Source organism: Cnephaeus nilssonii (genome assembly GCF_951640355.1).
Source record: "Cnephaeus nilssonii genome assembly, chromosome: 19".
NCBI lineage: Eukaryota > Metazoa > Chordata > Mammalia > Chiroptera > Vespertilionidae > Cnephaeus > Cnephaeus nilssonii.
The window spans coordinates 29,892,834-29,918,712 of record NC_137090.1 but is presented as its reverse complement, the minus strand read 5'-3'; the positions used below and the strand labels follow the sequence as shown (position 1 = coordinate 29,918,712).

The 25,879-nt window shown below is 47.2% G+C and overlaps 1 protein-coding gene across 1 annotated transcript in view; it reads left to right on the top strand.

The window, feature by feature from the left end:
- ASIC2 (acid sensing ion channel subunit 2) overlaps window positions 1-25,879 on the top strand; it is a gene marked incomplete at its 5' end in the record, with an annotated part of 840,739 nt that overhangs the window by 415,499 nt on the left and 399,361 nt on the right. The gene's annotated exons all lie outside the window — the stretch shown is intronic.

Below are 25,879 nucleotides of genomic sequence, written 5' to 3'. Positions count from 1 at the left end.
GTACTACTACCCAGGGGAGATCAGTCTGGTGGGTGGGCCAGGGTAGATGGGTGGATAGATTGAAAAATCTGGCCCTGATATTTTAGAGCTCCTCCCATCAAGAAATGTAATCTCTTTCTGCACTGGGCTGGCCAATAGAATGTGTTTGTTGGAAGAGGTACTGGGTAAGTTCCAGAGCCAGGATTTCAAGAGTCATGGATTTTCTGTTTGGACACTCCTGGGAATCTTGAAACAGCCACATGCTGAGGAAGCTCAGTCTGGCCTGTTCTAGTAAGAAAGACCACATGGGGGGAGAGAGAGAGGCCATGAGAGGATGAGCAGCCATTCCAGCCACCTTACCTGAGGCCCCAGACATGTGGGTGGAGCCATCTAGGATGCCCCAACCTTTATTGCAGTAACCTGAATGAAGCTAGGCAAGACGCAGCCAACCCACAGAATTAAGAGAAATGGTAAGCTAGGAAGTGGTGATGCAACAATAACTAACACGGAAGGTAGCACTGAAAGACACAGATACAGCAGAGACATGGTTCTCTGGGGCCAGTCAGGTCATAGATATGCTCATCAGATTTTGTTCAGGGCAGAGGTTCACAGCAGCCCAGGACTCAGGCCTGGAACAGTGGGCCCAAGGCTTGAAGTGCCAAGACTCATTCCTGACCCCTCTCTCTGAGTCCTAATGGGCTCAACGACTAGGTGGGGAAGCGTCAAAGGAAGTAGTCTTCAGCAGCACTGAGCAAGGGCAGACCTCTCGGGAGAAGGACCACATTTAGAAGAAGGTCAATACAAAGGCACAAGAGTCAAGTACCCAAAGGGTGGTCAGATACTGAGAGTTTTAGGAGTTTAGAGAAGGGATGGTCACTCGGGTGATAAACAGTTAGTGATGGAGTAAGTGGACATGATTATTCGAACCTCCCTGAACCAGTCTCATGAGGTGGTGGAGATTTGAATGAATGAAGAGTTGGACTGCAACCAACAAAAGTGGATAGAAGTGATGGAGAGGGCACTGAGGAAGGGAGAAACAGAGAGATGGGGTGGGAGAAAAGGAGAGAAGGCAAGATCCAGCTTGCCAGGGGAAGACAAGCAGGCCCAAATGGCTAAGAGAGGGCCCATCTAGATGATCAGGAAATAAAGGCTACTTGTGAATGCTAAGATAAGTAACTTTGCTTCTAGGTTGTGCCACATGAGAGACCCTCTGGGTTTTTGAGTAAGGAAATGATATGTGCTTTAAAGATAAATGTTTAAATGGATGGATGGATGGATGGATGGATGGATGGATGGATGGATGGATGGACAGATGGGTGGGTGGATAGATGGATAGGTGAATGGATGGATATGCATCAATAAGGACAGTCATATATGTGCCTTAAACAAAGATATGAATCAGTGGATGAAAGGATGGATGGATGAATATGTAACTATGAATGCACACAGATACGCACTTTAAAGATAAAGGTCTGAATAGGTACATGAATGAATGCATGTGTGGATAGATGCATGGATAGATGGATGAGTGGATGAATATGTGGCCAAAGGAAGAGCCCGAGGAAGTCAATTAAGTCTTCTGGGGAGCAGCTCTGACATGTCATCCATCATGGCTGCTGCTCTCCGCTGCCCCACTCCCTGGGGCCCATCCCATCAGCCCCCTCCTGCAGGCTCGCCTGAGTGTTGTGAAATGGTTTAGGAGGGAGTGTCATGAGGGTGACAGGAGCTCATCGATCCCAGCCAGGCTCCAGCTCCTCTGGGAGCAGATCACAGCAGCACGGGATGAAGGGTGCAAAACTGGAGACCCAGGCATGTCACTCTTCTGCGTGCCTCGGAGGCCCCACCTCCAGAGTTTTGGCAAAGGGGGCTCCCAACCGCCTTGCTTCCTCACAGCATCGAGCACAGTGCCAGGCACATAGTAAATGCTCAGTGAACATTTGATGAATTGAAATTTCCTGAAGTTCCCTGGATGGGACAAAGAAACAGGCTATGTGTAACTGACACCATCCCCTTGTTAGAGAGAAAGACAGAGTGACTTGAACAGTCTGTAACCTGACCTTCAAGGGAAGACATAAATCAGACCTCATCAGCTTTCAGGGAAATAAATTCTATGAAATGAGCCTGCCATCTGCCTTTTGTGATATAAATCAAGCTTACATGGGCTCTTTTTTTTTTTTTTTGCCTACAGGCTGAAGTCCATATTCCTTAGCAAAATACACACAGACCCCCACAATATGACCTTAAGGTTTTAAAATATTCATATGGTCATTCATTTATTGATTGCTAACTATGTGTAAGAGACTATCAAGCCTTGGAACCCTGAGATGAATGAGATACATTCCCTTCCCTCAAGGAGAATACTCTCTATTGGGGAAACTGGTGCTTGTATATCTCCGATCATTTTAAATACATCTGTAGCTACATATTACAGCACAATGACTAAAAAGGCAGGCCCATGCACATGGCCCAGAGGAGGAAGGGGTGAGGGATTCACTCTGCCTGTGGGTCAGGGAAGGTGTCATTTCATATTTAAGCTTATTCTGGAAGGTTAAGTGGAAGTTTCCAAGGTCAAAAAGAAGGGCAAGAAACTCCAGGCAAGGGAACTGTCTTAGTTAAAACCTTTGGTTGCAACTTAAGAAAGTTGAAGTGAAATAGCAAATTTAATGTCTGGAGACCTGCCCTGTGAATTCAGAGGTTGGTTGCACAAGGCTAATGCTTTGTAAGCTGCAAAGTGGGGGCAAATGCTAGGGCTTATTATAGAGGATGCTCTTGCTCTGCATGGTGATTGATTGGCCAATTGGGCACAACTCAGTGGGAGCAGACCATCGAACCTCCCTGAACCATGACATGCTAATAGCCAGCCTACCACAGTGAGTCATTAATTTGAGGTTTTCCCTCGGATGGATGGATGGATGGATGGATGGATGGATGGATGGATATGCACCCAGGTACCCATTTGACTTTTGTTTGACTGTGAAAGGAATGATGGAGGATGGGGGTAAGGGAGGAGGTCAGACAGACTTGGGACTAAAGGGTGATGGTCACTATCGTTTGAAGTCATCAAAAATAAGAATCACTTGGTGGTAATCAAGTGATCTAATGAAAAAAAGGTCATTTGGGTACCATTTGTAATTTTTTAGAATAAAGACACTGAAAATCAAAGAATTCATCAACAATGGACTAAGTATCTACTGTTTGTGAAAACCTGTGCTAAGCAGAATGAGGGCAATAGAGGCAAAAAATTGCATAGACCCTCCCCTCAAGGAGTCTGAGATTTATAACAAAGTCTAACGATACTATTGATGAGTACTAGGTCCAAACCCAACTCTTGATCTCCACCCTCAAATGCATTCATTTCCTCCACTCATTTCCATCTAGCTAAATGGTGCCTCCATTCACCAAATTGCTCTGGCCCCAATCTGAAATTTAATTCCACTCTTTCCCTCCCCCTTCCCTCCCCGATCTAGTCCATCAAGGAGACCTGTTGGCTCTTTCTGCAAAGGAGATCCCAGTCCTGTAGCTCCTAACCCCTCCACAGCCACCACTGTCATCTCTGCCTGGATTGCTGCTTCCAAACTCACCTTCTCACTACCCAGCAGCCAGATTGACCTCTTCAAAATGCAGATCAGACCACTGCACCCACTCCTCTCAGCCCCTCCCCCACAGAGTTTCCCTTCATGCTCAGACCAAAATCCAAACTTTTTGCAGGGCCCACTGAAGCTACTAAGTTCTGTACCACTTTATCCCTGCCCATTTTTTAAAAAAATATTTTTTTTATTGATTTCAGAGAGGAAGAGAGAGGCAGAGAGAGAAACATCAATGATGAGAGAGAATCATTGATCGGCTGCCTTCTGCTCGCTCCCCTACTGGGGATGGAGCCCACAACTTGGGCATGTGCCCTGACTGGGAATCGAACAGTTGACTTCCTGGTTCATGGGTTGACACTCAACCACTGAGCCACTCTGTCTGGGCCACCCCTGCCCATCTTTTAACCATGGCTCTCACCCTCATCCACTACACTCCAGCCATTCTTCTCTCTCCCACCAGACTTACTCCCACCCCAGGGGCTTGGCTTTGCTGTTCCCTCTGCCATACCCACTCTTCCCCCAGAGCTCCACAAGCTCACTTCCTTCCCACATTCACACTCTGCTTCTCTGAGGGCCACTGCTGAAATAGCCACACTCACCTCGCCTACCTCTCTTTCCTCATCCAGCTGTTTCTCAGAGCAATGACACAGTGCATACAGCGGACACTATCTGGTGTTTGAATGAATGCATGCAAGAGAAATACCAGGGAAATGGGAAACATCTGCCGGTGTTGGGTTCTAGGAGATGAATATGATCTCACCAGGTGGACAAAGAATGAGGACATTCTAAGCAGAGGGAATAAGACAAAGCAAGGCAGAAAGATGTGGAAGAACATGGCACATGTAAGGGAGTGGCGGCAACTCAGTGAGAAGGCTCGGGGGTGCCTAGGAGACAGTGGTGGGATGCAAGGCAGGGCAGATCTCAAGGGCTCTGTGCATCGTGCCAGGGAGTGGGTGGGCAACTGCAGGAAGACATCTCAGACAGTGGCAGGCTACTGCAAGGGTGGCAAAGGGAATCCTGGAGATAGAGTTGCTGAGCCTAGAGCTGAAAGACCTTTGGGTTCAAGGTGGCTCAGAAGAGCTGGCAAACCTCCCTATTACTACTGCTGTAATATAACAAGTAACAGGACTCCACTGCCCACCCTCTCCCAGGTCTGCTTATCTCTGTCATTCAACTGACCGAAGACTTTGTTCTGTGTCTGTAGTTCAGATTCTTCAGACAAAAAGATATGTGATTGACTCACTGCTAAGAGAGTCCATGCTTTATAGGCCAGCGGGCAGCCAGGATGGTCTCTCCTGAGTCCCGTGTTCCTGTCTGATTCGATCAGATGCAGCCTGGCTAGAAAGAAGTTCACAGACATGAACTTGGCTGCTTGGCCCTCCTGCCCCCAGTAGGCACCATGTGGGGCAGTTCCTTCTGTAGGAGTAGGAAGACCCACCTCCCGAGGGCTGTCTAGGACTGCATACAAGGCCAGGAAACACAGTAATCCTACAATTAAAAGCAAAGTAGTCATCATCTCAGTTCTTCCAAGTATTTGCTGAGCTTGGGAGAGTCCCCATGTACTCTCAACTTCAAGTTCCTCCTTTAGTGTAACCAGTGAGGCTCCTGCAGATACAGGCATAAAGGAGGCGGGCCCTGAGTGTGCAAGGCCTCAGTATGCCCACGGGCACTGCCAGGAGGTCAGGGAAGCTGCTCCTGGCTCCGAGAGAGCCCCACCAGCACTGGCTTCAACAGTAAGGACCTTTGCCCTAGCTGGTTTGGCTCAGTGGATAGAGCGTTGGACTGCAGACTAGGAGGTCTCGGGTTCAATTCTGGTCAAGGGCACATGCTCGGGTTGCAGGCTCGATCTCCTGTAGGGGACGTGCAGGAGGCAGCCGATCAGTGATTCTCTCTCATCATTGATGTTTCTATCTCTCTCCCTCTTCCTTCCTCTCTGAAATCAATAAAAATATATATTTTTTAAAAAACCAGTGAGGACCTTTGCGAGTTCACAGAACAGGGAGTCCAGAGTTAAGCTGGGCCCCAGGGTTATAGCAGTCAGCGCGCGCCACTCAACCAGGAGCCCACACTCTGTACTCTCTGCTCAGCGGTCAGCAACCCTCAGCGCCGGTTTCATCTCCATTCTGGTAGCAGGATGTCCGCTGCAGTTCTGGGTGTCTACAACATCCAGGGAAGAAGAGGAACTTCTCCCGTGACTCTTAGAAAAGAGGAGAGATTTCCCAAAAGCTTTCTTGAACTAGAACTGGTCACATGACCCACCCCCATTGCCAAGGGGAATGAGATTGCCTTTAGATCAGTCCAGGGGTGGGGCCATCTTCCTCTGAAACGGCGGCTCTGCTGGGGAGGGAGGGATATCTGAACAGGTTCTGGGCTCTCTGGGAAGGAAGGTGGGACGTGCGTGGGTGCTGGGAAGGAAGCCCAACAGTGTCCCCTCCACCTCTAAAGATCATTCCGAAAAACAACAGAGGCAAAGCCATGAAGACAGATATGGCACAGGAAGGAAAGAGGTGACGCTGGGTGGCTTGCTGGCACCTCGAGGTGTAAATGGCAGGCAGTGCCCCTCAGGGGCATCAATGCCCTTCTCTGCCCTTGGATATTCCTGTTTGCAGAAAGGCACCCAACAACAAAGATGATTCATTCAAGCAGGATTTTATACTTTCTATGACTTTCCCCCAACCCAGGGAACACCGACAGAGATCTTTATCTCTAAAATTGAGGGCTCGGTCCCCTTAAATCAGCATTGTAGAAACTCGCTGGACACAGTGGAGAAGCCAACGCCACCCAAGCCGTCGAAAACTGACCCGTGGATTAATGAGGCAGGACAGACCTTCCTAATAGAGGTTTTATTTTTTCAATTCTGAGGCTTTGCTCAAAAATCTCAGTTAATTGGATTGCTGGCTTGGCTATAGAGACACAGGCTTTACAATGAAAGCAAAAAGGCAGACAGAGGCGAGGCAGCGTATGTTGTGTCCGGCAGCTCTGTGCCTTCATCCAGTTAATCTTAGCTTAGCGCGACTGCACAGCTTCTGCGCCGGCATCGGCCGGCCGCACCTGTCGGGGAGCTGGAGCAACACTGCTCTCCATAGTCAGGCAGTGTCAGGCCTAATTCCCTTGATTTGGACCTGAGCCATCTAATCTCTTAAAGAAGATTACGGTTCCAGGGTTAGGTCTGCCCGGCTGCAGCCCCAGGCTGGGCTTCACTCTCCAAATGGAGTCAGTGGAAGAAAGCCCTGGATTTCTCCTGGCTACAGCATCCAAGAACTGAGGCCAATGGCTAGGATCGGGAAGCCTGGGTCCAGCGCCCACCCATCTAGATCGCCACACATGGCCTTGGGCAGGTCATTTTCCTCCCTGGCCTTGGCTTTCCAGTGTCCAAGTGATGGGTTCTGCCAGGTGCTCTCTGAGGTCCTTTGAAGTTCTGCTTCTCTCTGGTTCTTTGGCTGGGAGCTGCGGCTACAGGATTAAGCATTTTCTCACTCAGCATGGTACCCTCTGGAGGGTCTGGGTGGACTCACTCAGAGCAGACTGATAAAGACAGGAGGAGGGGAAGGTCAAAATGTGCCTTTTGCACTTAGTGAAAAGTGCCCCAGGGGTGTGCTGGAGGCCAGACCTGGGGGAGAGCTCTGTGATGCATTTTGTGGAAACTCAAATGCCGGAAACAGAAGGAGCCAGGATTGGGACTGCGGAGACCTGGGTCTAATTCTCACTTCTGATGCTCTGTTGTCCTGTGAGCAGACATTTCCTTCTAGGCCTCGGCTTCATCTACCATCGATGAGAAAAGCAGCATCTGTATCACAGGGCTGCTGGGTGGATTAGAGCCCCAGATAAATATGTAAAGTGCCCGATAAAGGGCAAATGCTGAAATGCTAGCGGGAGCATCACTACCTGCCACTTCCCAGAAAGTCTAAGCTCTGGGCTTCAGAGCAACCTCATCATTTTAAGTAGCACAAACCCAGGGAGTTTACGCGTCGAGGTGTGAGGGGGAGCTGGCTGTGCAACTGTGGGTCCATCTGGCTGCAGAGTTACCATCCCCTTGAGCTCCCTCCCTGTAACAGCTCTTCTTCGAGCTCACTGGCCCAAGCTGGCCTCCGCCAAGCCTGTGGCTCTCCCTCCCAGCGGCTGGGACGCGCTGCGGTACGCAGGGAAGTTGACTGAACCCTAAGAGAGGGCAGAGAATGAGCAAAGAGAGCAACACTGAGACTCAGCTACTCCTTGCTTTCAGCAGGGGGTCCACACACTCCTGGAGGCAGCCACCCAGCACAGCCCCTTGCCTGATGCCCACCTCCCAGCTTCTGGATTGACTCCAGATACCTGATACCTCCTCATCCAGAAGTGGCCTGATGGTATTTCAACCCCCTGGAGGCTGAGCTTGGAGAGTCCCATTCCTATAGGTACTCACCCGCCACCCCCTCCCCCCCCCACCCCCCGCCACACACACACACACACACAGGCTCACAGACTCCAGCTCTGGTCTGAGAGGCTCCTGGTCCCCAAGCAGTTGGTGCCAGGAATGATGTCCCCTTTTCAGGCAAGACCCACTCTAACACACAAGGGCCTGCCTTGCCCTCTCCTGGGCGTGGCCCTTCAGGACAGAGCCATGTTTCTGTGCCTACGTAGCAGTGACATCAGCCATCTTGCACAGTGGTCTTTCTGTCTGCTTTCTTCCAGGAGGAGAAGGTGGGGCCAATGACGAGGGATGGGGAGGGCAGCTAGAGGGAAGCTGGGAAACCCCTGTGCCTCCGTCTTCTCATTCAGTCATTTCACAAGCATCCCTGAGCACCTGTTATAATACCAGGTCTGCACTGGGCATGTGCACAAGAATGGCTACTAGAAAAAAATGTGCTCTGAGAGCAGGTCAGACTAGGAGCACAGAGGAAGAAGATAAGAAGGGCAGTTGGTCCAGGCAAGTGAGAGAGGGTTTCACAAAGGAGTGAACTTTGACCTGGGTCTTAGAGAATGCCGCTGACTCTCCTGAGAATAGCAACTGCCCTTCTTTGAGTCACAGGAGGGAAACTTCTTAAATCACCTTGGGTTGGGGTTGCTGCCCTGAGATAAACCCCAAAGATTCTGACAAAACAGGAACAAACTACTAACTAAAAGGAGCCCCAGGAATGTGAACATCCAAACCCGAATCCAAGATTTTAAGATCTTCCTGGGCGCGGTGGGGGGCAGGCAGGAGGTGCTCGTGTGCACAGCCCTGGGTAGGACACAGTCAATAACAGCCAAGACCGGCTTCTATTTGCAAAACGATCTGCTCTGCTCCTGGGAATATCCTCTGAGGGAAATTGGTCATCGATTGCTAGGAAACCAGCCATCCCTGCTGGGTGTCTGCTCCCTGCCAGGTTTGCACGTGTTTTTTTCCAGGCTCCTGCCTTCTCTCCTCTCAGCATGAACACGCAAACTACCAACATATGTTCCAGCTGACGCCCCACGTCTTTCTGAATAAAAACGCCGGCGTGTAAGGACAATGTCTTACAAACTGTGGCTCTCCAAACTGTGTGGACCATGGAAGCAGAGTCCCCGAGTGCCTACATTTTGCTCTGTCTGGTCTTCTGTTCCCAGGGCTGATGGTAAAAGCAAATTCTTGGCCTCACTGAGAACCCCTGGCATGAGAAGTGGGCCTGCCTTGCTGCAGGTGGGAATGAATGGTATAAATGTTGCATTGCTCAGTAAGGAGCACCTTCAAGTGCTATCAGTTCCATGTTGGACCAATGCCTCTCTTTAATTAGTCTTTAAGACCCAAGTGTGACGCCAGGCATGCACACACATGCATGGGCATGTGCTGTTCCTTCAGGACCCCCTGGTGTAGCCAGAATTAGACTTTGGCCATGACCTACATACATAAATTCTAATGTTGTCACTCAGAGTAGGGAAACAGAAAGGATTCTTATCAGTAAATGAGTATTTGACCTGGTATCTGACACCAATACAATCATTATGAAACTCCCTCTTGTCCGTGGCATGGCAAAACCTTATGACTCAGGAAGCAGAAATACCTGGCCCCTGAAAATGTTGACCGCCCACCAATGTGCCATCTACTGCATACCAGGAGACAGTTCGGTATTTGGGAAGGACTGTGGGCTTTGGAATTAGACAAATCTGGGTCCCAATTGCAATCCTGCTGAATTCTGACAGATATTTTCAGATACCTAAGCCTCAGTTTTTTCACTTCTGAAATAGAAATCATAGGACCAGCCCGACTGGTGTGGCTCAGTGGTTGAGCATTAACCTATGAACCAGGAGGTCTCGGTTTGATCCTCAGTCAGTGCACATGCCAGGGTTGCCAGCTCATTAGATCCCCAGGAGGGGGCATGCAGGAGGCAGACAATCAATTATTCTCTCTCATCATTGATGTTTCTATCTCTCTCTCCCTCTCCCTTCCTCTCTGAAACCAATAAAATATATTTTTAAAAGAGAAATAATGGGATCTACCTTATAGAGTTATTAGGAAGACCACAGGATAACTCGTGTAATCCCCAAGCAGTACCCCCAATCCATGGGTACTCAGTGCATGTGACTCTTTCTCCTCTCCTTCTGGCCTCCTTAGGGAGCAGCCTCTCTCATCCTCTGTCACACCGACTGCTTTCACCTTGGGAGTGATTGCTGGGGTACAGTTAAACCACATCTTAGAGAACTTCTGATCCCTCGGAGCTCCTCCTTCCAGAGCCTCAAGCCACAGACTGAACTTTGAACTCTACCTTCCAAATCGACTTTAGGATATTTCTGCCCAAACCCGATGATCACAAATGCTAATGATCTGTATCTAAGACTTGCCATCGAATGTATTAATCAACTCACGAATCCTTTGGGGGCCTTGCTTGCCTTCCAGAGTAGCAGTTCCCTTAGTCACTTCCTCTCCTGTCGGAGAAAGAACTCGGTCTCCAAGGTGATTCCTGTTCTCTGATGTGGGGAGGACGTCAGCATTACACAAATGGTGTGCTTGCTATCGATCTGTTTTCTCTGATTTTAAGATTTCTGTTGCAAACCGGTTGGGGTTTTATTTTTAGCAAACTGATGATTCCTTCTGCCTGTACATATGTCCATCTGTCTTTCTGTTGGACAGCCACCCCAGATTCCAAGGAAAGCTTGCTTTGCCTTGTCTAGACAGGCCTATCCATCTTAAGAGCTTCATGCTGAGGAAATGGTTGCAGGCCTTTGGTACTATGGTCTTTAATGGTCCTATTTTCTACACATGAAGCCATTGAGTCATTTGTAGTCAACACCTTGAGTTGGAATTTTACTGAATAATTCACTATTCCTCGTGCTATGTCTTATGCTTTCCTGCCTCTGTTCATGTTGTTCTTTCTGCCCAAAAGGTCATTTCTCATACATTCATGCCTTTGCTGAAAAATATGTATTTACAAGCCTATTATAGGGTAGGTGCTATGCTGTGTGTTGGGAATTCACTGATGGGCAAAACAGAGTCTGTCCCTTACATGTTATCTTAAGAGCAAATAAGGAAACACTGAGCCATCTTCGGGCAGGCACTGAAGATGACTGGATGATCAGAGGGGAAAGAGCATTTTGGCTGTAGGGCGAAGAATAGATGGAAGAGGACGGGTGTGAGTGTGGGGATTTCTGCTTTTGCCCATGATAGAAAAACTGGCACTAGAGTCACCCTCGGCCGTAGGTCACTACATAACTGGACTGGGTCTATAAGCAAACTGCTGTCTGGCAGTGGTAAGGGACAGCACAAGACCATGGTCCCTGAAACAGAGAAAATCAGATTCCCCAGGTCTCCATCCGGGGACAATTTTCTAACTGTGAAATGGGGAGGCGGAGCCCAGGTAGAGCACGATGCTCCCGTGGACCTGGGGAGAAGAGACCAGGTTTTGGAATTGCTGAGGCGACTGAAATCTGTGAGGCAGGTGGTCACAGAGGAGGGAGCTGTGCAGAGGGGGTCCCCAGAACTCTGTGTGGCAGGAGGAATGGGCTGCACATGCATAGGGTAGAGCTGTGCAAGGCCTACCAGGAGGCGCTGTTAAAAGGGCGAAAGTGGACCAGAAATGCTAGAGGACCAGAAATGCTAGAGGTTGAGGAGTTCTGGGAGGTGTTGGGATTCTGGCCCAGCCAGAGTGTAGACGTCTTTTTAGCACCTGGGGATCCAGTAAGGATGTCAGAAAGGCCACGCCTTAGAGTAACAACCATGTTCTGTAGCAGGGTCCCCAAATAATGGCTCCTATAATAATCAATTTATAATCACAAGAATAATGTATAAGCATAGCCACCTCTGTTAGTAAATAAAGTTTTAGTGGAACACATCCATGCCCATTCCTGTGCATTCAGGCTATAATGGCAGAGTTGGTTATTTGCTACAAAGACCATATTGGCCAACAAGCCTAAAAATAGTCACTATCTGGCCCTTATGAAAATGGTTTCTGAACGTGACCCTAGCATAAAGATGACTCTAGACACGTTTTACAAAAGCCTAAAAATAAGCCTCAACAACATCCACAGCGGATTTTGAAATTTAAGTCTTAGGGAGTTAGAAGAGCTTAGAAGCAGACATTGGAGCCAGAAAGACCTGGATTTGATCTTCACATCCTTCTCTTCCTGATAATCTGAGAAATGGAGATAATAAGAGGTAGCCCGCAGAGTCTTTGAGAGCATCAGGATAAGAAAGTACTTAAAACCTCCAGCCCCTACCTGACAAGTAATAAGCTCCATCCCTTTCATTCAAGGCCATCAGTGGCTGCTAGTGCCTTTCAGATGTGTTTCAGTCTCAAAAGTCCCATTGATGGTACTTCTCAGTAAGGCCAGGTCTGAAGTATCACTCAGCCTCACTTTCCACCAGCCCAGTCCCTGGCCAGCCTCGGGTGTGGACTCCTCCCTGGGGCTGGGGGGTAAACCTTCTGGTGGTATTTCCTGTGTTCAGCCGGGTTGCTCATTCCTTCCTTTCAGACCCTACCTCCTTTGCCCATCAACTCCCTCCACATAAAGCACAGAGGATAGAGGATCTACGTGAAAATGATCCCAGATGCAGATTTCAGGAGAGTTCTGTTAACGTAAAAACCTTCAAACCTATAAAGAATTTTTGTGAGTTTATTTGAGCCAAACTCTCAATTGCAGGGAAGCAGAAACTCAATGGATTGGGATAATGTTCCAGAGAATGGCAGTTTTTCACCTATTTTTATACATTGCATCAATAGATTAGGGAGGTGGGAGAAAGCAAAGTAGGGGAAACATCTGGGATTGGATAAAAAGTAAAATGAGAGACACATTACTTAAGTGGGTACAGGATAGTTAACAGTCAACAATTAACATGATTACAATAACAATGAAGGAATTTATGGTCTCTGTCCTGGAGCCCTGACACATTTGGTTGTGTCTCAGGGGGGTTGGTGGGGGGGGGGGGAGAGTTGCAAGTTATTCTGACATTTCAAGGATATGTTACCTTAGATGCAAAAAGGCAATAGGCTCAGTTAAGGTAAAAATAGACTTTGTCAGGGAAAATACTGGCCTAGGACATGACTACCCACCATAACTGCTTTTAGTTCAAGTTTAATTTCAGACCATCATTTGTGGTTACTTTAGGTCTTTAAGTTTGCAAGACTGCCATGCAGGCCTTCCCTGACCTTGTCAGTTCAGCATGTGGCCCCTTTTGTCCACAGTTCCATGTCTTTGGTTGATGGTTTTTGAATTAGCAACCCAAGACCATTTCACGTCTTTTCATACGCTATTCCCACTTGTTGGAATGTCATCTCCCCTAAATGTATCTTATCTACAAGGTGGATAAATTCATTGTATAACAGCCCAGCCTTCCATAGTCACTCCTTTCAATCGATCCCCAACACACACACACACACACACACACACACACACACACACACACACACTCACACCCATATGCACACACAGAGGCACATGCACACATATTCATGCTAATTACTATTTTATTTCATAACTCTTTCCCCATGCTACCCTTCCCTTAAACTGTAAACTCACTTAGAATGGAGACTATACCATCCTTGTGTGGAAACACACTCAACCAAATAATACTGCCTCCAGCTAAAACCACTTTCGAAACAGAACAATTCCACCCACAGGAAACTCTGCAAGGCAGTTTAAAGCATCAGCCTCCAATTTGGGAAGTGCTTCCTCAGGCATGGTCACTGCATTGGGTCTTCGCAGCCACCCTGATCATCCCCCGAAGCCCTTACTGCCCGACAGCCCTGCTGCCCAAGTTCTCTATTACTGGGTAGCTCTGTGCTGCTGGATGCTCACATTGCGCTTGAAAAGAGAATTCAATTGCAGGAAAAGTGCCAGGAGGACTCCCTCCCACCTGCTTCTTGCGAACAACGAAAAGAACCCTTCAGTGGGTCCTTCTCCCTCTCCAGGGTGATTCAGACACTCATTTACGCCTCACAAGTACATCTGAGACCTGAGCATGAGTTCTTTTATCTCTGTTAGCTTAGCTTTCTCCACCACCAAAATAGGAATAATACTAATACTAATACTAATACTAACCTATTCTTCATAATCTTGTGAGAGTTCATTGGGCTAAGTATACAAAGTACAGAAAACCATGTCTGGTATGTGGAAGGAGCTCAATAAGTGTTCGGTGGTATTAAAGGATCTTCTCCCCCAAATCGCCTTTATCAGGGGTGAGGAGGTCAAGAGCTCTGAAGCAGTCCCTCCCACCTCCTTTTGCAAGTTCTCCAGGGTAAGCTTACCCCTCACTAAGTTGTAACATTGTTGTTTTAGGGCCTTTGAAGGCTCTAAAGCAGGAAAGGTTTCATTGGTGATTATTTTTATGACTTCTTATTCCAGAGACGTAGATAAGGTACATATTCCATTACCACCTGCTCTATGCCAGCTTAGTGAGGTCTGCACCCAGGCCCCTGCCCTACGGGTCATTTGCACAGCCTCTACTGTGTGGATTTGGTGTTCCCCTGACAGAGCCCCGATTCCACCGTGACCTCTGCCCCTCTGGGGTAGGGCGGGGTTGCCAGAGCTCTTGGAGTGTCTTTTTCCTGAGTGACCCCAAGCCCCAAAGAGCAGGTGACTTGAATGCCCCTGCTCTTAGCGCCCTCTGTGGGAGAGACTATTCAGTGGGCCCAGGACACAGGCTGTGGAGGCAGAAGAGACCTGGCTAATGCATCTCCCCTCCCAGCTCTCGGGCAGTCTGAGGGTGCCTGGCAGCCCTTCCTGGGGCAGCATTTCTATAGTCAACGCCATGCCCGCCTTACAGTGGGCACCTGCCAGGGCATTCCTCTGGCCACCTAGCTCCCAGCCTTGTCAAGAACTCACTAGATGACTTCTGTCACATCCCTGCCCTAAAATGATCACCTTAAAAAGGGAACAAGCCACACTGGTTGATCTTTGGCTGAACAATGTTCTCGGGACCCATGATGGACAAGAGGATAATAGAACTCAATCTGCTGAGGCCTACGGGTACCAGGTGCTCTGTACACACTGCCTCCCTTCCGCCTCCAGCAGGCACAGTCCTTTCTTTCCAGAAGGGGAAGCGGCAGGCCAGGTGGTGGGTAAGAGAGTGCCCGAGCTGGGCCTGGCCCCGGGGCTGGTGGACAGCAGGCCCCTGCTACCATGCCACCTCCCAGTTCATGGTTTCAGGGAAGAAAATCAGAGAAAAACATGCAAATTGGTGAAAGACCTTTGGTGGAAGGTCACTGAGAGGAGATGGTGATGAACCCACCCCCTTGATCATCCTCCCTGACCCGGCAATGGTCCACTGATCTCTAAGCTCCGTCAGCGGGCCCAGCCCCTGCGCAGCCTGGCGGGAGGCAGACCTTCTCAATGCTGTGTAATCATAGGCTTTGAAATTGGGTTACAAGGCAAACCATCCCTCATTTCCTCTGGTAAGAGAAAAGCTATTCAGTGGAGGCCCCTTCCCTCTCGGGGCCCCTCCAGAGTTGTTAACTTTCCGAAAAACACTGCTTGTGAAATAGCACTTGAAGTGCGGCCATCGGGAAGCGGAGGGTGATGGGATTTTAATGTGGTCCACGCTGTGAGCCCATCCCGGCTGTCTGCAGAGCCTTGTGCTTAGACCTCAATTATCCGGTCTCTCCATCTTCCACCATCGCCGCAGCACATCTCATTTCTCAGACCAGCCTGGGGCTCCTCTGTGATAACCTTCATTTTCTGCGCACAGCTTGGTGGCGGCAGAGGCAGCTGGTGATAGGAGGGGTGGGAGGGGGAAGGCAACGATGGCTGTCTTCTCTGTGGCTGAGGATGGAGAGACCAACGTCGAGATAACCTTGAAGCTTCCTTGTGAGGACAGTGTCTGCCTTTTACATCAAAGGGGTCCCGATGGCTGTGACATCTCAGGCCAACAGTCTGCACATCTCCGCAAAGTTCTGAAAGGGGTGCAATTGAGTTTGGGGATGGGGTGGGGGTGGGGGATCTGGAGGTGCCAAAAGAGGAGGTCTGTAGTCTAATTGTTATCAAGGAGAAGAGCATTTTCCAGGATGAAGGACCTGTGAGTATTCAGGAAGTGGGCCAGGGGCCTGCAGAAGAGAATCGTAGCCGTCATTGACGGCTCATCGATGAAATCATGGACCTCAGTTTCAACCGGGCACTGCCCTGGCCCAGGCCCTCTTCATGTTCCCTGGATCAGAGCATGGCCCAACAGCATCCTGACCTCAGGCTGCAGCCTCTGCCAGGCCACCTCCCTGTGGCCGCCACAGGGATCTTTCCAGAATGTTAGCCTGATTGTGATAGTGTCCTGTTAAAAATCACCCTTAGATGGCATTTTTATAAAGCTAGACTAGCATACATATTTCAAAAAGTGTTTAAAAGACACATGAACAAATGTTAACAGTAATTATTTTGTGCTGGGGGTTTACACATGGATTGTTTTTCCTTTGCATTTTCTTGGTGTTCAAGTTTTCTGCACCGAGCTTAAGATAAATAGTGTTTCTTTTTCTACATATAAAAATATCACCTAAAACTATTAAGAAATCCTTCTGCATAGAATGAAGCCCAAATTCCTTAGCCTTGCATTAAACTCATGGAGAGCTTTGAGCTATCTTTTAATGGTCTTGTTGCGCTCCAGTTCACAGGCCGCCAGACGGAGGCTTCGCACATGCTGTTCCCTGCCTAAAATGTAGCCCCCTTCCCCCATCACCACCATCATTTTCTCTACTACCTACACCCCCATCCTCACCATAGCTTTTTCTGCCTATTGAATTTCTAGTCATCCTTTGAGGCCCACTTCAAATGTACTTCCTCTAGTAAACCTTAATCCCCTCACACAGAAGTTATTGCTTCCTTCTCTCTGGGCTCACAGCACTTGCTAATATTATCCCCTCACCTCATCTCCACTAGGTTATGAGGGATGCAATGTCTCCCATCTCTAGATGAGGAAACCGACACTCAGTAGTAGCCGGTAGGGGATATGGCCAGGACCCAATCAGGCTGTCTGGCTCCAGAGTCTTTGCTATTTAACTAGGATGCACTAGAGCTTTAATACAGCTACTACCTGTCCCAAGCTGTAAGTAAGAAGTGTTTTAGAGTGGGTGTTAACTGTGAGGGTCCCTTCATATCACTGCAATTTTCCACCCTGATTAGTCCTGCCCCATCCATGTCAGACATATTAACCCTCTAGATTGGGTGGTCAGGGAAGGGCTCTGATGAGTCGTGTAAACTGAGATGTGAGTGATGGGAAGAAGCCCTATATGAAGATTCAGGGAAAGAGATTTCAGGCTAAGGGAATGGCAAGTGCAAAGGTCCTATGGTGATTACAGACTTAATTTGTTCAAGGGACAGTGGGAAGTTCAGCACGGCTGGAGTGGATTGAGCAAGGTTGAGAATCTTAGGAAGATGGTCAAGGGCCTGACCATAACTTATCACCTAGCAAGGATTTGGAGATTTGTAATGGTAAGGGGAGTCATTAGCAGTGTAATCAGGGGAAATGCACAGAGTGGAATGAGAGTAGAGCTGGAGAGGAGTTCCAGGCCTATAGACTCCCAGTCTAGTGCTCCCCCACTATCCTGCAAGCCCAGTGTGCAGTGATAGCCTCACTTGCTCCTCTGATTTCCACTCCAGTTTACTAGCATTGCAGAGTGATGGACTATGTCCTTCTTTCTAATTAAATACTGAGCCAAATGAGCAGGGAGATGTGCTTCTGCATAGAGCAATGTCTCTTCCTGAGCATATCTTTATCCCTTAAGGAGGAACAAAGCATGATAATTGGTAACCAATTAATGTTCATTTCTTTTTTTGTAATCATTTTTAAATTTTCAATTACAGTTGACATACAATATTATATTAGTTTCAGGTGTACAACCCAGTGATTAGACATTATATAACAACTTACTAAGTGATTATCCCAATAAATCTCATACCCATCTGACACCACACATAGTTATTAGAATATTATGAACTGTATTCCCTATGCTGTACGTTATATCCTATGACTATTCTGAAACAACCAATTTGTACTTCTTAACCCCTTCACCATTGTCACCCATCTACCATCCCCCTCCCATCTGGCAACCATAAAAGTATTCTCTGTATATTTATGAGTCTGTATCTATTCTGCTTATTTGTTTATTTTTTTAAGATTTAATTGTTGATAGGTAGGTATTTATTGCCATTTTATTGTTCATTATGTCTCCTCCTCCTCCTCCTCCTCCTCCTCCTCCTCCTCCTCCTCCTTCAAGAAGACCTTTAACATTTCATGTATTACTGGTTTTGTGGTGTTGAACTCCTTTAGCTTTATCTTGTTTGGGAAGCTCTTTATATGTTCTTCAATTCTAAATGATAACTTTGCTGGGAAATCTTGGTTGTAGGTCCTTGCCTTTTATCACTTTGAATATTTCTTGCCACTGCCTTCTGGCCTGCAAAGTTTCTGAGAAATCAGCTGACAATCTTATGGATGTTCCCTTGTAGGTAACTAACTGCTTTTCTCTTGCTGCTTTTGAGATTCTCTCTTTGTCTTTAACCTTTTGCATTTTAATTATGATGTGTCTTGGTGTGGGCCTCTTCAGATTCATTTTGTTTGGGACTCTCTGTGCTTCCTGGAGTCCTCCGTCTGTTTTCTTTACCAGGTTAGGGAAGTTTTCAGTCAGTATTTTTTTCAAATAGGTTTTCAAGTCCATGCTCTCTCTCTTCTCCTTTTGGCACCCCCATGATACAGCTGTCGGTACACTTGAAGTTGTCCCAGAGGCTCCTTACACTATCTTCATATTTTTGAATTCTTTTTTCTTTTTGCTGTTCTGATTGAGTATATTTTTCTCTCTTATATTCCAAATCCCTGATTTGATTCTTGGCTTCATCTACTCTACTGTCAATTCCCTTAAATTCTTCATTTCAATTAGTGTATCCTTCATTTCTGACTGGTTCTTTTTTATGGTTTCTATGTAATTTTTCATGTTGTTGAAGTTCTCACTAAGTTCCTTGAGCATCTATATAACCATTGTTTTGAACTCTGTATCTGGTAGTTTGCTTTTAGTTCCATTTCATTTAGTTCTTTTTCTGGAGAGTTCTCCTGTTCTTTCACTTGGGACCTGTTTCTTTGTCTCCATATGTTTGCTTCTATGTATTAGGTAGAGGTGCTACATCTCCTGGACTTGGTAGAGTGATTTTGTATAGTAGGTGTCCTGTAGGGCCCAGTGGCACAGTCTTCCCTGTCACCCAAGCTAGGTGCTCCAGCTGTGCCCCCATGAGGGCTGTGTGCTGTCCTGTTGTAGTTGAACCTTGATTGCTGTTGGCATCACTGAGAGGGATTGACTCCAGTCCCATCGTCTGCAAGGACCAGCTACAACTATAGCAGAGGAGCTGCTGTGCAGGAACTGACCCCACAGAGCAGGACTTGCTTCAGTGGGGCTTTGGTGCTCACCAAATCTGCCTTTTGAGTGTGTCACTTGTGGAGGTGGGAGCATTGTAACTGATGTGGTCTGAAGCTGTCCATTGGATACACTGGCTCTGGAACCTCCCAGGAGGTGCAAGGTCCGCCTGTGTTCTGCTCATGGCCACCCAGCGTGATCTACAGAGTGATCTGCATATGGCTGCTACTTGTGCTGGGCTTGGAGGTGCCCAGGAAAGGCTAAGCTGTGAACTAAGTGTGGCTGCTGCTAGTGCTGGGCCTGGGGCCACTTAGCAAGAGGTACAGGTCATGCAGAGGCCAAATGCTGCTTGTTTGAGATATTTCAGGAAAGTCCAAAGCATGAGGCAAGAGAGGCCATTTGTATGGAAAAGCCACTGGAAATAGCTTGGGTAGGCCTGCAAGTTGGGTGGGCTGGGTCTCAGGGAATCATTAGGCTGAGGTGAACAGTGTGAGCCAGGTTGATGGAGACTTAGATATGGTACCCACCTTCCAGCTCTCTGTGTTGGAGGAAGGAGTCTCAGGAAAGGAACAATGGCCTCTGCCAGTCCTTCCTTCTGAGAGAAAGCTGCCCCTTAGTTCTCACCCTGATGCCAGACAATTTAGTTCCTCCCCATATGTTTCTGGTGCCTTCCAAGCTGCTACCCCAGTGTTGGAGCTCAGAGGCAGTGAGTCTGTGTGTGGGCTCTTTAAGAGGAACTGCCTGGGACTCCAGCTGCCCTCTGTATTGCTCAGCCACAATCCCCACTGGTTTTACAGTAAAAAGTTATGGAACTTTCTCTTCTTGGCACTGCAACCCTGGGCTGGGGGTTCTGGTATGGGGCTGGAACCCCTCACTCCTCAGGGTGGGGGGAGAACCTCTGCAGCCGAGATATCACACTTGATATTTATCTACCACATCTGTGTGTGGAATCAGAGTGTACTGCGTCTCTGCCCCTCCTACCAGTCTCAATGAGGCTTCTTTATTTCTCTAGTTGTAGGACTTCTATTCAGCTAGACTTCAGGTGGTTCTGAATGATGGTTGTTCTGTAGTTTAGTTGTAAATTTGATGTGGTTGTGAATGGATTCGAGTACCACATTTACCTACCTAATGTGCATTTCAACAAACTTTATTTTAATTATTTTGTCATAGGTTGTCTTCATGTGAAATATTCCATGCTAATTAAATCTTTTTCATGGTCTAATGAAAGCCCCCATTTTCCTTGATGTGATGGTTAAAAAGAATGCAGTGTCAGACTTACAGCTCATGTAATTTGAGTTAATGGCATGAATCCTGCTTTGAGCTTTCACATGCTTGTTGAACTAGTGATCTCTTAATACTGGCTGTACTTTTTTTTATATACAATTATCACACAATTGCCCTGTTATATCTGAGAGACTGCATTCTAACAAGACAGGTCTCCACGAACTTGACTGGGAAAAATGCTTGCCCTGTATTTTATTCTTGGCTGTGAACACTGACCGGGTAGATTGCACCCCCCTGCCACCTGTCATTCCTTACTCTGCATCTTGTCCCAACCTCTTCCTCAGAATTGCTCACTGTGGCTTTGATGTTAGGCATTTAGCACCTGCTCTGTGCAAGGAGCTGTTCTGAGGACTGAAAAATGTAGTGCACAGTGGATGAGTGCCTGCTCTCAAATTGTGTCCTTACTACAAGGAGGCAGGGGTCCCCAAACACAGGAGGGAGATGGTCAGAAGCTGCAAAGGGCAGCCACCAGAGGCAATTAATTAGGACTGAAGGGATGAGCTGCTCCAGCCAAGCCAAGGCCAGAAGCTCTTATTACTAAGTCCAGTGAGAGGGAGGGAGGGAACTCTAGGTTTCTGCAGGATGGTGTGACTGTCCATACATTAGGTGGCAGGGAGCAGGAAGGCTTGTAGAAGATGGGACCCTCAGTCTCTGAGAAGTGGCACAGTGGTGATCAGATAAGATACTTGATTCTAGAGTTGGGTCCAGATGAGGGAGAGAGATGGACAGCAGCCAAACAATGGGTTTGGGCCCTGTCCCATGAATATTTGGAATGGTGCTTTTAAGATTAGATTAACCTGCTTCAATATACATAGACTCACACAATCTATAAACTCTCAAACACAATACAAGTGTATTTCTTGTTCATTTAGTAGTCAGAGGTGGGTGTATCTCTCTGACAGAGGTGGGTGTAGCTGCTCTGTCCATCCTCAAAGGTCACTTAGATCCCCGGACTCTTTCCATGTTGCAGCTCTGCCGTCGTCTAGGACAGTGCATCTCAAAGTGTGGTCCCCATGCCAGCAGCATCGCCTTCTCACCCGGGGACTTGTTAGAAACGCCCTGCACAGGCCCTTCTCTGGGCCTCCTGGATCAGAAATGCTGGGTGTGGAGACCAACAAACTGTGTTCTAACCAGCTGTCCAGGGGGTTCCGAGGCACACATGATTTTGAGAACCCCTGGTCTAGGACCTGGTTTCCATCTGCATCCAGCAAAAGCAAAAAGAGAGCGTGGATGAGGCACCTGAAGATTCAGAGCCTTGACCCCAGGGTGGCACGCATCCCTCCCACCAGCACTGCCTCAGTAAGAACTAGTCACATGGGCACGCTGAGCTGTAAAGAGGGCTGGGCATGAGGGCCCATACCTGCTAGCATCCTCCCAGCTATAAGCACACAATGTGGAGCAAAAGAAACAAATTTTTCCTGCCACGAAACATGAACCAGGGGCCCGAGGAGAAAAGGAGCTGGGCAGAATTGTCAAGGAACCTAGGAAAGTAAGTAGCAGGTTTCCCAGCATTCTTCTCTGCTGGAGAAGGGGCTTCTATCAAGTGCCTGGGGCTCACCTTGCCTCAGGACCATCAGGAGACTGAAGTCAGAGAGGCCACATACCTCGACAAGGTCACAGAGATAGTAAGTGACAGAGCCGCAGCTTGACCCCAGATTGCCTAGTGCCGATTCTAGGTCTGATTATTACACTCAGATGTCTCCAAAATGCCAGCACTTGCAAACCATGTAATTGAATTTTTGATTCTTGAAATAGGTCTGTGTAGCCCTTGTATATCCATTTACAGCGAGAGATAGTACAAGTGAACGTACAAGCTGGTGATGGGAAAACACAAAGGAGGAAGGATGCTGATCAAAGAACACAAAGAAGATTCCTTAGAGGATGTGACAATTAAGAATGAATAGGGGGAGTGTACGTATGTGCTTGTCTGTGTATGTCTATTCATGTGTGTATACGTATATATACATACATTGTACATATGTGTATATATACACATGCATATTAAATCATTATAGACACACAGAAAGAAGAGAAAACTTTACCCATAAATGCACCATATGGCCAAATGAGCATGATGCTCCACTCCTATGAAGAGTCTTCAGTAGGAGTAGGAGGAGAAATATTTTGTAGAAAAATCATATGTAGGATCTCAGAGGAGGAAAGTCCTAGGGGGACAAGACCAAGGCACTTTTGGAGAATACCAGTCAGATGTGCCCGGAGTGGAACGTGATGAAGATAATACTGAACCAATATATAGGGCCCCGAATGGGAGAAGCTGAATGTCAAGCTCAAGAGTTTATTCTTTAAATAATGGGGATCCAGGGAAGAGTTTTGGAAAGGCCTATTTCAGATTTGTGAAGTAGAAAGATCACAATAGGGTAATGAATAGAATTGAAAGAGAAAAAATTGCTAGAAGGCAAGTAGAAAAGTAAGGAGGCTTTTGTAATAGGTTAAGGGAGAGAGAAAAGGATGTGGAATGAAAAAGACAGGAGTGGGTAAGGAGGGGAGAATCATTGTGATAGGATGTGGTTGGGGAGGAGTTGAAGATGGAGCAGATGTTTCTGTTGTCTGTAACAAGGATTGGGGGAGGACATTAAAAAATAGAGCACAACAGAAACTCAAATTTGGGGCAAAATGATTATATGGCGGTTAAACAACTATACATGTGTCAAAACTTTTCTTTTTAATTTTTAAATAATTTTTTATTTTTTCAATTAAAGTAGACATATTAATTTCAGGTGTGCAGCATAGTGATTAGACGTTTATTTGTCAAAACTTACTGAACTGTCTGCTTTAAAAGTATAAACTTTATTGTATTTGAGTTTATACCTCAGAAAACCTCTTTTTTTATTTTTATTGAAAAAGACCTGAGTTTAAATCCCAGCTCTTCCTCTTGATATCTGTGTGACCTGCGCAGCGTATTTAACCTCTCTGAACTGACCCAGGTTCCCCATACACAGAGGCCTGCTGCATGGGGCTTTGTGGCGAGAACTGAGAAAACATGTGTAAAGTACTTGGAGAACTTGTCAAGGAGTAAATGCTCAATGATGGGAGCTTGCATGCTCATAGGGACCACAGGCAGTTTCATTACTGAGGAATTCATCTGTTGTTGGAATGACAGAATTGTATAGGCCAATCAATGGCTTGTGGCCGAAACCATCATTCTGATGAAAACAATGTTGAAATCAGGACTTCAGGGAGATGCGGCCTGAACCATTTACAGTCTGCTCATTCAAGCCTTCAGTGCCTCCGCTCACACTATCCATCTCACTCAGAAACTTTCCCGGAAGGGAGAGAGTGCTGGGGAAAGTTATTTTGAGCAAGAGTCCCAAAGATGCCTGGGAGGCTGAGCACTGTCCCTGGCACACAAGGAGGATTGATTTGAATGGACTTTTGCTTCCCATTAATTTTGAATCATCTTCACAGAGCAAAATGAATGAACTATTTTGTATATAATTGGGATTGAGTTAAGCATTTTGCATTCATTGGTCTCATTTAGTCTTTACAAGAACCCTATGACATAGAAACTATGATTGTTCCCATGACACCGATGAGGAAACAGACTGAGAGAGATAGAGGCACTTATCCAAGGTCACAGTAGTTAGGGGCAGAGCCTAGATTCAAGCCTAATGTCCTGGCCCAGTGGGTCTTAACAATACATGACCAAGTGAAGGATCCAGAAACCCAAGGCGAGGCCCGGATGTCTGGAGCAGAGTGCCCAGGTTCAGCACCTGGACATGCAGTGCGTGGTCATGTGTGTGGAGAAAGGGCTGCCTGGGGAAACAGTATTTGCATTAGAGTCTCTGGAGCTAGGTAGAGTCTGGAGGTCCAGGGCCCAGCATGTGCTATGCTTTGGGGCCTAGCTACCTTTGTATTCCTTTCTCCCTCATTGAGAGCAGTCCTGGGCAATCCTGTAAGGATGCTCACCCTTTCCCATGGTGCTTTTCAGGGGGCCAATAAACTCCAAAGCCCTGACAAAGAGGAAGTCTTGACAGTGCAGTCTCACCTGGCTGCAGGTAATGCACTTTGCAGCAATGCCCTGCGCTTCTACAAGCATCTCTTCCTGGCCTGTTATTACCTGCTGGCTCTGCTCAGGTGAGTGCCCATTCCTCTCTGAGCCTCACTCTCCCCATCTGTAGTTGGTGGGTGGGCAGACCTAGCAGTTCTCTGAGCTCATTTCCAGTTTGGATGCTGCAATAGAGTGAGCTACACTTCCAGTTTATGTGGCAACTGGTTTGTTTGTCAGCCATGCAATCACTCTGATTTGAGGCGGTGTTCCGGGGCCCCCGAGCCCCCTTTATTTAGAAGTCCAAAGATTGTGGCCTGAGCCACAAAATCTTGCTTCTCTCTGAGCAAATCTGTAGGTGTCAATTTTTTTTTTTTAAAGAAAGAGAGTGAGATACATAGGCAAAACCTTAAATCTTAAATTCTAGAAGTAGACCATCAAACTTACCTCTAACAACGTGGCGGTTGAATCAACACCATTTTAAGTGTTAACTTATCAACCTTAAGGTGGCAAACTGATTCTGTTATTTCCCTCAACACTGAAGGTGCACAAATAACATATTGATTTTTTTCAAAGACAGATAGCAAAACACCCAGTTAGATCTGTTTTGCAAACCGCATGTTATAGGATTCAGGAGTCTGGGAGAACATGACGAAGGATTATACTTTGAAGAGGATGACACACGCATAAGGAAGTACAAAAGGGATTGTATATGATTGCAACCATGATGTAAAACATATGAAGAACACATGTACATGAAGAGGCGAGACTGCACTCTGCTGATACAAGAACAGAACTGAATTTGTTTAGTTAACAAGCATTTATTAAGCATGTTCCATGTACTGATCACTCTGCTGGGGGTCCCAGTGAACAAGACTTGGTCCCTGCCCTCAAAGAATTCACCATGGAGTGGAGAAACCCACATCCACCCACCAGGATCATGCTCCTGGGAGCTGTGTCAGACTCAAGAACCCAAAGGAGTGATTAACTCTATGTGATGACAAGGAAGACTGGTTCCCCTTGCCCTTACGATAAATGGCAGAGTCTTCACCATGGTTGACGAGTCCTCCTTGCATGGGCCCTGGTAGACACAACTAGCCTCTTCTCTCATTTCCCTCCTCTTCTTCAATCTCTACACCACATGCAGTCCTTAGGGCAGCACTGTTCTGAGTTGAATTATATCCCCCCAAACAAAGTCAAAGCCCTAATTCCTAGTACCTGTGAATATGACCTTATTTGGAAATAGGGTGTTTGCAGATTGTCAAATTGAGATG